Raw genomic sequence first — 11766 nt, 5'->3', positions numbered from 1 at the left:
CAGACGCTTTCTCATCTGTATTCCGTGAGACACTAATACAGACATCAATGTGGCTGGCGCTCTGCTCCGTCTGCTCGGCTAAAATTGACCCAAATAAAACACAAATGAAACACATATCACTGCAGCGGCTTTGCTTGGGTGAGTTTCCACATGGTGCCAGCCATAACATTTTACTTGTGAATGCAATAGCTCGAAATTGTCCATTTTTAATGCTGTGATCAATATTCATGCTAGCCGGAATAAAGTTAAAGGCTTATCTATTAAAAAAAAAAACATTCAGACTACGAGAAGTTTTTCGGGGGAATTTAAAAGTGCATAAAATAGGTTGCTTTTGTGGTTAAACTTACAAACCCACTCATCCAATTACAATAATGCAGACCATTTGGGAGGCTGCATTGTAATGCACCACATTTAATGCTTGCTAATGAGAATACAGAATTGGTATACCTGGGTGATAGATGGAAACTCATCAGTAAGCATTAAGCATGGAGCACTGTAATGCAAAGGCTAATCCTTGCACTTTATCTCTGCAAGAATGTCCACTTCCATCCATGACAAATTGTTCACTGCTAAAGCACATTCCCACTGAGGCTGCTGCCTGTGGCTTCATTAAAAATGGATGTTAATCAAAATGAGCTTGGAGTACTGTGATCAAAGTTAAGTCCCTATTTACACAGACTCTACTTTGTCTCGTCTCTAATTTGAGACGGATGTTGGTGCGACTCTCTCGTTGCTAGCATCCTCTCAGCATCATGATCATTCCTTAGAAGTTAAATAATGTGCCTCCTATTTACAAAAATATAGGTCACATTAATCAAGATTGAGTAAAACATTTTTGACAGAAGGGAATAACTTGATTTTTTGCAAATGCTGCAGGTAGACTTGAACAAATCCTGTTAATGAAAATTCTGACAATTCCCTCCTGTTTTTATTTTCAATTGTGCCAGTAACCCAGGAATAATCTTCAGTCTACGGAGCGCTGATTGCAGATGGTCTGAGCCGTGTTGTCTGATGGACTTTTATTTACTTTACCACCTCCTGGATTGACAGTGAGCACCTGCAAAGGGCAGGACCGGCGCCCGCTAAGCTGATGTGTGTTTACACGCTTGGCCGACTCGGAGAGAAGCCTGTGACTGGAGAAATGAGGGAGAGGGGGCCCGTTGCCAATCACAAACACTTTAGCTGTCTTGCTAAATCCCATCGAAGAAGAGAGAGTAAAAAAAGTCAAACCCATCACTTTTGCATATGGTCCCTATCACCCAGATACTGTCTCATTACTGAAGTTATTTCTCAATCTCTTGTTTGGCAGAAAGGCAGAACAGGGATGAACTACTGCTGTGGCTCAACCTCTCTCCTCAGTCATCAGGCGATGGTTGCGAGTGGTAATTTATTTTCTCATCGATTGGGACTGCAGGCCCCTTCAAAACACTGAAAACTGGTGATCAGCTGGAGTGAGACAGAGGTGTTTTATTATGAGGTTATTGACTTCTATATAAATTCATATAAGTACCACAGTTAGGTCATCTCTGTAAAGCATTCGGAAGCAAGGTGATGGTCGGAGCAAGTTGCATCACACAGAATCACAATGCAGTGTCGACAAAAAGCGACAGCAACATCAGGCATGTTGCAGCGGGGGCATTATGTCCTCGGGTTAACGCCTGCTTTCCTTCGGGGGTGGAGGCGGAGGGTTCAGCGTTTGGCCACATTTCACTTCCTTCTTCCTCTCAATCGGCAGATAAAAAGGGCTGTGCCAAGCAAACAGCCCCCAGCCCACTGGCTGCAGACTAGATGACTGAGAACAAATCAAACAGAAAGACGAGTGCTCCCTCGGGGGGTTCAGTCTCCATCAGTGATAGCGGTGATCCCAGGCAGGTTTTTTGATACTCCCTTCCACTGCCTTTTTTTCCCCCGCTTCTCAGCTTGGCACTAATCCTATTGTTAAAGGTGACTGCCGGGAACACCGAGACGCTCCCAGCACAAGCACAGAGCGCTGTGTTCTGTGGATGATGACTCAAAGATACTTTTACAGAACCGGGCAGATGATATGTCATTTTAAGTTTTTCTCACCTCTCTCGCTCCGGCCCTCATTCTGTCTCTGTAATTCTCTCACTAATTGGCCTCAAAGCTATTGTGTGCCATACGTGCACTTTTCTTTCTTTTGGAGAATTTGGTTTGTTTTGACAACTGAAAGTTTGGATCGTCGACTTGTCTTTGAGACATCGGGAGGAATGTATTTTCTGCGGAATGAAATATGGAAGGCTGTGTTTATTTCAGCAGAGCAAATACCCAAAGGGGAGAGGGATAATCCATAATCCCGACAACAGTTAAGAACAAAACACCAGGAACTACGTGCCTTGTCTGAAAAGTATATTTTAAGGCAGACTTCAGGACCATCATTTTGGCATTTGATCACCTCCGGTTGAGTTTTGAATCTACTCATTTAGCAAATAGGAAGCTTTAAGAGATCTAAAGATTGTTTTTCCCTCCAGCTGTGGATATTTTTTATAATAACTTACAAACTGTGCTGCAAAAAATCCTTTCCCCTCTATAATCTTTGTTCAGCCCATGTCTTTCAGTGTCTTTCAGAAGTTCTTAATTTTTGATTGAACTAAGGCTTGCTTAAAACTTTTAGACATTTTCAATTTCTGTCATCATCCCTCCTACCAGATCTCATCCTCGATTATCTGCAGCGCTCACCATCAAATAACTACAAGAAGCATCACGTACATTTTCTATTTCCAATCTAAGCTCTCTTCTTTTTTTTTTTTTTAAAGAAAAGAACATTTTATAATCTTGCTTCTGCTCTATAGCATAAGATTGAAAAGCCATTAATGAGAACATACGCAGGCCATACCGGGAACACAGAATTAAGCCATTAGAGATTAATGAGTTTTTGGGGGGGAGCGTATGGAGGCAGATAAACGCTGGGCGACGGGGCCAGAATGTCGGCTGGGAGACGAATCGGGCGAGAGCTGTTTTTGCCAACGCTGTCACGCTCCGCCGGCCACGCTGGAGTGTTTTGGCTGCTTCAGATTAATTGTCAGTCATAAATTAGGTTCTACAGCTTTCAAACAGGACAGCCAGGACAGGGCCTCTCACTGACATGCTTATACATGAGTATAGGAGAGGAGAGTGTTTGATTATTCCGGTTGGAGTCGCATTCAAATTCGGATGAAAAAGTTCTGGGGCATTGTACACAGCAAAATGAACCCCGTACTGTATCAGATTTCCATTTGTATAACTGGTAGCAGCCTCCGCACTCTGTCACCCAAGAGTAACGGAAAACTTGACATCCTCAAAGATCCCCGGGGATCACTGGCTTCCAATACCAGGGAACCACATTATCATACAAAAGTATCAGGCTAATAAATCAGCACTCATTCGTTGACACTCTGATTATCTTGCTAATCAATACATTTCCACCATTACGCTGCTGATGCTGTGCTGATGTATATGATGATTAATTAACATTAAATTGATTTTAAATGGAGATTAAATACTGCATTAAGGACTGAATAACAATTGCGGCTGCGGTCTTGGAAGCATCAGAGGTAAAAACCTTTATTTCTTCTATTACTGAAAATGTGAAAAAGTCTCACCTGAAGTTGGTAGCTACCAGGAGAAAGAGAACATGCTGATCATATTCCACGGGGAATTGCCGCGGATGGTCTTTGGAAAGTAAAAAAGTCTTTACCATTATTAGCAAGGGCACCGGCATATAAATATTAATATTCAACCAAGAGCTTATGCTTTATTAATGAAACTGAGCTTCTTGTTAAATTAAATGGGCATTATGGGATACCGTTCATTACCGCATGCTAAAAAGATGAGAAACATAAACTTCATCAGGAGATAAAGGTTGAGCTTTTATAAAGTTTTGTGATTGGAATCGACTCACAAAGCTGCAGTAATCAGTGTTTTTAAAGTAGCAATGGATAAATGACTCTGTGTAATGTGAAAATGGTCGCTTGTTGGGACAAATCCACAGTGTAAATGTTGCTCGACTCTGCAGTTCCCTTCAGATTTACTGAGTGTTTCACTTCTTTTAGCTCATTGTTTTGGTTTTCTAGCTCATAACTTGTATTTTCATCAGAAAATTGGTAATTTCTTTCATATATAGTAACCCAGCCCTTCTCAACTGTTGGTGGAGACCAAAACAGAGATAAAATGGTAGTGAATATTAGACTTACAACAGCGCAGAAGTTGCTTGTCAAAGCTCAACAAAGTTAAACTCTATGTAAAAGCACTGCCTGAATGTACTGCTCCATGAGTGAATCTAATATAACTTAGATTTATTGAATTTAATTGATTGAAACAGTTTTTTCACCTGAAATTTCTTTGCTATAAGCGATCTGCCTGACCCTCAAACTATGATTGAAACTAGTTCTGTAACTACAATTCTTGGTTTTATATTGTACTTAGTTTGAAAAATTTGAATTCTATATTTGTATTTCTCTATATAGATTGCTGCAGAAATAAATCCTAAAACTGGTAAATGAGTTGCACCTCCGGTTCCCTTATCTCACGGTTAATGTTTTTTTTGAATGGGTTTTTGGTTAGATGCTTGAAATAAGGCCTGAGGTTAACACAAGCTTAAGAGATTGTAATGTTTTGTTCTAAGATATATACAACGTCAGTAAATACCCATCGCATGAATATTCGAAGTTTTTATGTGTCTTAAAAAAAGCTGTTTAAAAAAATGTTTTGCTACATGAGACCAAAAAACGTCATCATGCCGAACACAAATCTGCTTTTAGCTTTGTGGTGCTGACTTGAAGTCATGTGACCTTGGTGTAGTTTGTTTGTAGTTTAATGTTTGCTTTTACTGGTTCCATTCGCACTTCAAAAATCACAATCCACAGTTATGGTATTTATTTTCTGCAATAACCCAAAATCCAATGGAAAAATCCCATTGGCTATTTGGCGAGAAATACAGTACAATGCTGACTTCAAGGGTGGCCTCCAAAAATCAGTCATCCTTGCAGCACTGTACTGTAATTACTAATAACACTAGTGCTGCTTCTACCTAGCACTTGTGTACTTCAAGGGCCCTATTTCCTGAGTTCTGTCTCTTCACTTTTCCTGAAAAGATTTCTTTTTGTAGAGCACTTCACTATCTGAATCAAGGCTGCAAGGATAGAAAGCATTGTACTCTGTATGTATTGCAAAGCCTTCTGAAACAAACTTGTGATTGAGGTCGAAATGAACTTGACTTGTTTCATTAGGTGTCGGGTAGACAGCTGCATACAGTATTTAGCCGGATACAGATTTAAATGGTGGTCATGGCCCCACAGATGTTTAGAGTGTGTGTGTGCGTGTGTGTGTGTGTTTTGTCCTGTGTTTGATATGACTTGTGGCCTAGCGGGGTACAATCTGTGAATCACACTGTCAGGACATTTTGTTCCCGCATTGTGCCCTCATCCACTAATCTTCATATGAAGAATAGAATGTATGCACAATAACAGTGAATAAAGCATATATGTGGCCTTAACTCTGGAATATGTTATATTATTGGGGGTTCCAATATGCTTTCTCTGATTATCTTACATCTAAACAGCTTTTGAGTGATTTGAGAGGATGCTCGGCGACATAGCTATTTTCTCTCCTTCTCCTACAGCCATAAATCCAATCTCCATGTTGCAGAAATTGAATACTTGCTTATAAAAGGAAGGTGTGGAAAAAATGACTTTTTCTACCATTTTCCGTCTCGCTCAATCTGTGCGGATACTTTGTGGTGTTTGTGTCTGGGAACGATGGGATGGAGGGGCAGAGCCGCTGGATCTGTGGCTTTAAAAAGAGAAGAAAAAAATGACTGTGGCTGACTTCGACAGGCTGATTTCATTTGGTTTCATCAGACTCTCACCGCAAACAGGCCCAGTCAGTGCTGTCTTCTTATCGGGCTGCAGGCGGACATATAGTCAAACGGACAGGGTTAGTGGGGCTCAATTGTGAATTAATTCAGCCTCACAAAAATAACGATGGAGCTGTTGGATTCAATATAAAGATCATATTTCACTCAAACGCTGTTATTTCAATGAAAACTGTTTTCTGGAGCCCCTTTTCTGCTTTCAGCTGAACAGAAAATCTCTCGGCCATCGAGGGATTTTTTTTCCATCATTTTTTTTATCGTTTGCCATATCTCATTTAATCAAATGTGGGAAGTGATATCATTGGAGAAGCTCCTCGTGGATAGCACTAAAGCATATCACACACTTAGGGGAGGGCTGAAAGGGGGGTGCAAATGGATGAAATCTATTATTAATGAGTTGAATACGAGACGGCAGCAGTGGAATGGTATATCGTTATCAGGGGCCATGAGTCATACTAATTACTGGCCATCACTAAAATCCCCAACAGTGCAACATGATGCTGAACATGTGGAGCTGCAGTGTTTGTAGCTGCACCACACCATTCAAGGCAGCAGGAATGAACAATGGACGAAAGTATAGGGTAATTATTACAATAACACAGAACGTTTATGCATTTATGCAGAAAAATGGAGATCGGAAAGACTTTTATTCCCCATTTGTAAAATTTCTGGAAATATATTGTTTTTTGATGCTATTTGGCCATCTCTGCAGCTTATTTCTCAACTTTGTTCAACTTGTTCTTGTCCAAAAATCAATGCCTTTATTTCTGGCTTAATCTAGACTTTGTGGGGCAGATGCACCAGACAGCCTTAAGGCTCCTTACTAAATCATCCATTATTTTGCTGCTGGCTTATTGCTCGCCAATTTCAACAATTTCTCAACACAGAACCTCTTTGATGACTTTAAAAAAAACTTTCAGTTGCAAGGCAAAGGGTGTTCGAGGCGTCTTTTGAAATTTTTAACATCGCGTCTCACCTTTTTACCCCTGGTCATCATCTTTAATATCAACCTGAAAGAAGTTGCACAGTGTGGTAGAGAAAAGTAGAGTTTTAGACTTAAAAGGGACATTTATTACCTCAGTAAACATTGTGGACATGAGTTAATGGTCTCAATCGCTAGTTTCAAGTCGCCTTCAATGCAGAATGATGTTCATTTAGTCAATGATGGTCCAATATAAAGTAAAATAGACAACAATGCAGGGTATGCTTTAGAGCATGGCTACCTTGTGATTGACAGGTCGCTACCATTGCGTTGTCCGTCCCTGTTTTCATCTTTGAACTTTAACCCTTCAACAGCCTATTTTCAGTTCATGAAAGTTAATTTTAACCTTTTAGGTTGCCTAAAAATGACTTATTTAGCTGTTTGGTTGTACTTGGCTCCACTCGATCGTGTCACTTCTGGTTGCAAAAAGCGAAGATTACAGGCGACAGCCGATAACCGAAATGGCATCAGCCAAAAACCAAGATGGCCACGGCGAAAAAAAGAAAGATGGTGACTGCTGAAATACCAAACTTAAAGCCTCACAACTGTAGTCCCAAACACAATGGGCAATGCCACAGTGACAATGTTCACTTCTTATATACAGTCTATGATTACAGCTCAGCCAAGGAGGATGCCATTAATATTTACATCTTGTGCTGTCTCGAGCACAATCCTTCTTTGAGAGAAAACATTTCAAATTTAGTCTCATTTGCTTTTAAAGACAAGACTTATTGGAAAAGAAAAGAGACTCAACTTTGACTCAAAACCAGACCTGCTGGGAAGATTTTGGTTTAAGTTTTAAGAATGAAGGTGATCATTGGTGACCATTAATGCTATTTTGTGTCGCTCTTTTAGAATTAATGACGCTGAGTCTCATCACACTTTTTAATGGTTCTTAAATATGCTCCCAACTGTAAATGACCATTAAAGTAGTGAAATGGTGTATTATAAGCACGTTGTGAATAGCTCTGAGTATCACCCTAACAGCAGACTGGCAATAAAATGGGTTATCTAAGAAATTTGTGCTAAAGAGCTGCTCTCTTGGCACTATGAGATATATTTTTTCTAGTGCAGAATGAAACCGTGCCAGCCACTCAATCAATAATGCAAGCCTGGAAAGACAGCGTCATAAAGTGAAATATAAGGCCATATCTCTGTGTATGGACTACAGAGAGTTTACAGGGGCGGTCAGACATCAGTATTGCACATAGGGCTTTATGGATAGAACTAATGGTAGACTTTATTGATTGTGTGTACTGTAATCTGTCAACCCTGGCTTGTCCAGCTGAGGCAGAGTGCCAGGGCTGCTCCATAGGGTCATCTCCAACCATCTGCCATTCCAAACACCCAGAGAGTACAACTCACAACTTATTACAACACTCCCCCTAAAAGCATATCTGGCCACAAACAAGAGCTAAAATGGATCTAGCTAGAAACATGAGAGGATGAGAGAGACAAGAGGAGAAAAACAGAGACAATAGATTAACTGGCACATAGATGTTTGGATTATTATCAAAATTCAAATTTGATAATTAAAAGGAGCCTCGTTTTAAACAGTTTACTGTTACCCAAAATTTGGTGATTAACTAGCCACTCAGATCTATAATCAAGTGGGACTTTGTTTAGGGCTGATTAGCTAAATAATCAATTCGTCAAACAGAAAATCTATGTTGGGCAAATTGCTTGAAAAATATAATCAATTACTAATTACTTATTGAAAAGTAATTACTTTACTAATTACTCATCAGCAAAAGTAATTACTTATATATCTGACTACATCAGTAGTTACTCAGTGCATCTGACAAAGGTGCCTTTAAACAACTCCAAAGCCTACACACATGATGTCTTCTGTTTTTTGCCATGCTAATCCATGGCTCTGTTGATTGCAGTCGGTTAATCCACCGCTTTGGTCCATACTAAAATATCTCAAAAAAACTATTGGATGTATTGCCATGGAATGTTCATGGTCCCTAGAAGATGAATCCTAACAAATATGTTTGTTTGTTTCTGGCATCTATGTTTGTTTCCGCAACAAAAGAACATTATGTTAGCAACATGGCTAACGCTAACTACGCGAGCTAACATGAAACACCAGTAGCCACAAACAAAGTTTGATGATCTAAACAAAGAACAGATTTTCTTCGATGGCCTCTCTAAAATGAGCAGTGGTGAAACTTACAATATTCAACAATATCAGACAATAACCAGCCTTCCACTTGGAAACACTGTCACATTAATCAAAGAAGTAATTGACAGATCATCAACAATTAGTTTCAGCTCCAAAATTAATCTCAGGGATTTATTTTAAGTGGTAACAAAAACTGTATTTGGCTTATTTTATTCACTGTAACCACATAGTGCAACTAAGACAACCTTGAAACCAGCGTTTAAAAGAAACAGCGCTTGCCCATATGAAAAGCTGGAAAATAAATGCAGAGCCCAGCTGATGTTTGTCAATATTCTATTGATTGCTGTGGTTGGACTCACTTTTCCATGGATCAACAAGATATTTTATATAACTCTGTGTAGTTTGGCTGGGCTGTTGTTCCAAGCCTGCTCACTCCGTGGGCTCATCCAAGGCTCCTACAGACACATTTAGCTGTTGTGTTTGCTCGCTTCTCCTGAATATCTGTCCGTCTGTTAGCATTTGGATCAGTGTCTCTCCACCGTCTCCCTTCTCTCTCTGTTTATATGTATCTGTGCCTCACTTTTCTCTCTCAGCTCTTTCTCCTAGTCCCACCGGATCTCCCAGGCACTTTGGCTCTTAACTGCTCTCTTCCTTTCTGTTTCTCTCACACTCTTTGTCGGCAATCTCACATCTTCTCTCTGGTGTCCCAGTGAGTGCCAGGCAGGGCGTCCCTGGAGTGACCTTGGGGGTAATGAGCTCCTGATCACGAGTCAGGAAACCCAGCATTCAACACCCAACCCACCACCCTCCCCTCACCCCATGCAACACACACAAAAAAAAAAAGAAAAAAAAAACTACACAGCTATCGCATGCTCAGCCCACAAAGAGAAATAGTATTGGAGAAGCAGGGCAGCGTGGCAGAGGTGCAGATGAAAAGAGACTAGAGAAAATACTTCTTCAAGCTCTGATATACAACTAGCAGACCTCCAAAATAAAGTAAGTGGATTATTTTTCTTTTCTGGTAACACACTGGACGGATACATGGCTTTTGATGGGTAGGTGTGATGTAATGGTGAGGTGGTAACTTGAGCAGAAAAGTTTGGAGTTCAGTTGTATGCTCTGCAGAGATACTCGTCAGCACAGGTGGTATGAAGGCCATTTTTTGGTGCGTGTTTCTTTGTGCGTATGTTGGGGGTGGGATTTATTTCATTTCCAGTACTGCCAATATCACCCCCTCTGTTGTGTTCATGTTTTAAAATCTAACAATAAGAGAACTTTGCATGAAGTTGCAAAAGAAACTCAGTTAAAGTTTCTTTGTTAATAAAAAATAATGTTTTGCATTTCTGTATTTTTTCTCTAATATTTTGCATGTTTGTTTTACTGTTTCATGCTTTACCAGAACGCTTCTGTAGACATGGTCCTAATCGCTTTGTTGTTGCTCTTCCCATTTTAAGCAGATTTTGCCTTGAGGCTGTTGATAAGAGATAATAAACATATGAAAACATAAAAGACTATTAAGCTTAAAAATGCTATGAATTATAAGCGCAGATGGAAAAGTAGCTTGTAGACATATTGGGTAAACAATTGGAAAGTCACAATAACCCAGCAGCCATGGGCTATGGACTGTGGTTTTAAATCATTAACAGGGCCGTCTCCTCAGTGATTAGACTTCAAACATCCATATGTTTTGTTTATTATTGCTATCAGCTAAATATATGCAAGCCCAATTAAGTATGTCTGTGCATGTGTGCTCGTTGGAGTAGGAAACTTTTGCCTGGGATGTCGTAATTTGGGTCAGGCCTGACTGGAATGACAAACCCGGAGTGGCCATATTGTATCGGCGCTATGTGGTCCAGCAGACCTTCTGCTTGCGTTGCCATGGCTTTCTTCAGCACTGGTATAGCAACCCGAGTCAGACCAAACAGTGTTCCCCTCTGTCTTATGGGCATTCCTGCTGTGGACAAAAGCTTTCTCCGGCTCATTCTTGCTCAAAATGAGGTGTCCGCTTCATTTCTTTAGAATCAACACATGGTGTGGTCCTAATGAAAGAGCTGGGGGAGATTAAACATGAGGTGGAGATGAGCTTGAGAAACCAGCTTTGGGTCCGTAGGAAGTCAGGACACAATGTGGATTAAGCTGGATGACAGCCAGCGGGGGCAAACTCATAAAACGGCTTCATTTTTAAATAGGTCCTGGCATTTTCCTACAAGGTTGGCCACTTCGAGGCCTTTAAGAGACATTTTACACATTCTGCCCTTTTCTCTTGTTAAACGCCTGCCCCACAAACTTCACCACGTGATCGCGCCTATATGTCAAGACCAAGCACAAAGCCAGTTCATTTCCTTCTGTGTCTTCACAAATGCTTTGACGAGACTGCTCTCCATAGAGGAGCTGGAGCAATAAGGCATAGAATTGCACTGTTAGGGCCCTGAGAAGTCCGCTCCAGGGGGGAGGGAAGAGCTGTGAATGAAGCCAATTCTCATCTATAGGGCACAAGTAAGTGAGAGAGAGAGAGAGAGAGAGAGAGAGAGGGTAGGGGGATGAGGACATACACAAAGATCCTCACATTGAGTGGCTGGTTTATTCTTGTGGGGTACGCACTGACCCCTCACATGTGGGATGAACAGAATGAGCCTTGATGGGGTCCTGAGGGCCTCCAGAGAAAGGGAGGATGGAGATAAAAAGAGGAGTAGAAGAAAAGAGGAGGGGAGGGATGCCAGAGGAGAGGCCTGTCAAGGAACCATCCTTTATTGCATCCAGTTGAAGGCGTCATATCGCAAAAGTGTC

The 11766-nt window shown here is 40.8% G+C and overlaps 1 protein-coding gene across 1 annotated transcript in view; it reads left to right on the top strand.

The window, feature by feature from the left end:
• Positions 1 to 9850: 9850 nt before the first annotated feature.
• ptn (pleiotrophin) overlaps positions 9851 to 11766 on the top strand; it is a 42521-nt gene continuing 40605 nt past the window's right edge. The window contains exon 1 of the mRNA XM_054624727.1: positions 9851 to 9975. The gene's annotated coding sequence lies outside the window, so the exon portion shown is untranslated. The remainder of the gene's footprint in view (positions 9976 to 11766) is intronic.

The sequence above is a fragment of the Anoplopoma fimbria genome, chromosome 23, assembly GCF_027596085.1.
Source record: "Anoplopoma fimbria isolate UVic2021 breed Golden Eagle Sablefish chromosome 23, Afim_UVic_2022, whole genome shotgun sequence".
Classification (NCBI taxonomy): Eukaryota; Metazoa; Chordata; class Actinopteri; order Perciformes; family Anoplopomatidae; genus Anoplopoma; species Anoplopoma fimbria.
This window is presented reverse-complemented; position numbering and strand designations above follow the sequence as displayed.